Here is a 2077-nt window from a genome sequence, read left to right on the forward strand (position 1 = left end):
GAACTGGAATGGTAACAGGAAATTCTCCAAATATTTGATATCTAAGAAATACAACTCTAAATAATCCATGAGTCAAAGGAGTCTCAGGGAAATTTTAAAGATACATAGCACTGAATGTGAATGAAAATATGTATCAGCTCAAAGAGCTCTGGAGAGGGAAATTTATAGCACTGAATATTTACATTAGAAGTGAGGGAATTCTGAAATCAGTAACTGAAGCTTCTGCTTCAAGAAACTAGAGGAAGAACAGAAAAAAAAAGCAAAGCAAAGGAAGTAGATAATAAGAATAAGAGCAGAAATCAAAGAAATTAAAAAAAAAACACGTAGAGAAAAATCAGTAAAACAAAAGGCTGTTTATTTGAAAAAGTTAAGAAAATGGACAAACCTCCAGCAAGGTGAAGAATAAAAAAGACACAATTATTATGAATGAGACGGGATGTCCTTACTGAGTCTGCCAACGTGGAAAGGATAAGGGAACCCTACAAACACCTCTACAGACATAAATTTGACACTGAGATGAAGTGGGTGAATTCCCTAAAAAAGACCAACTGCCACAAGGCACGCAGGAGGAAATAGATCATCTGAGCAGCCTTGTCGCTATCAAGGAAATTGATTCGTAATTTCAGGCATCCTATAAAAAAAGTTTGCACACTGAGATGGATTCACTGGAGAGATTGACCAAATATTTGAAGAAAAATTAGCACCAATTCTATAGAATCCACTCCAGAGAACAGAAGAGATGAGAACACTCCCCAGCAAATTTTATGAGGCACATATTAGCCTGATGATAAAATCCGATGAGCCCCGTGCAAAAAAAAAAAAAATGTCTCATCCACATACTGTGTGAATATAGAGACAAGCGTGTGGTCCCATTGATAGAACAGCCTCGAAATGACAAAGTTCTAGAGATGGAAAACAGATCTGCGGCTGCCAGGGTTTAGGGATGGGTGGTGGCGAGGCGGCTGTCACTGTAGAAAGGGACAGGACGGAGAGCTTTGTGGCGATGGGACAGTTGTGTGTTTCCATTGCCGTGGCGGTTCCACACATCCGGGATGCGATACGGTGCAGAGCTGCACACGCACGTTGTACCGATGTCAGCGTCCTGGCTTTGCCATTGTACTAGCATCGTGTAAGAGGAAGCCATTGGGGTAACGGGGTGAAGGTCTGTGGGAACCCTTTGTGGCAGCTTTACAACTCCCTGTGTACCTGTGACCATTCTAAAATGTTTTAAAAAATCACAGTGAGCTACCCCTACATACCTGTCCAAAGGGTTAAAATTAAAATGACTGACTACAGCAAGTGTTGGTAAGTCTGTGGAGGCGTCAGAGCCTTTGTGCGCTGCTGGTAGCAATGTCAGCTGGTACAACCACTGTAGAAAACAGCTTCACGGTTTCCCGAAAAGTTAAATACACACATGCATATAATTTAGGTCTTCTAGGTATTCAGCCCAGAGAATGAAAGGATGCTTATTGGAAACAGCCCACATGTCCATCAGCAGGGGCACATTCACGCGGTGGGATACCACAGGAAGATTGGGTGTAGAATACACATGGCCTCGTGGACACATCGCGAAAGAAATCTGAGTGAGGCAGCCAGGCCAAGCCGAGAACATGCCGTATGATTTTGTCCTGTATAAAATGCTAGGAAATGCGAGCAAATCCATGGCAACCGAAGGCAGGTCCTTCATCGGGGGATGGGCAAGTGAGAGTTCGTGGTGGGCAAGAGGGAGTGGTTAGAGGAGGGTTTTACGGAGAGCAGATATGTTGGCTGCTTTGACTGTGGGGACGACTGCGGGGGTGTGTGCGTGTGTGATCTCATACTGTCCTCTTTAAATATCCACGGTTTGTTGTAGGTCAGTTATACCTCAGTAAAGCCGCTAACGTTGAAAAAAAAAAGAAAATATACTTGTGGGTTATCTGTGTAATGATAAAAACAAAGTAAAAAAAAAAGTACACAGTGTTTGGGGAGCACTGATGCTGGGTCAGAGCTCAGGCCGGGGGGCAGCCCACCGCAGCGGGGCAGCTGAGGCCGCTGTCCAGTTGTACGCTGCGTAGAGGTGTGAGTCTCACACTCCTGC

The sequence above is a fragment of the Ursus maritimus genome, unplaced genomic scaffold (assembly GCF_017311325.1).
Source record: "Ursus maritimus isolate PB19 unplaced genomic scaffold, ASM1731132v1 scaffold_2, whole genome shotgun sequence".
NCBI classification, from domain to species: Eukaryota; Metazoa; Chordata; class Mammalia; order Carnivora; family Ursidae; genus Ursus; species Ursus maritimus.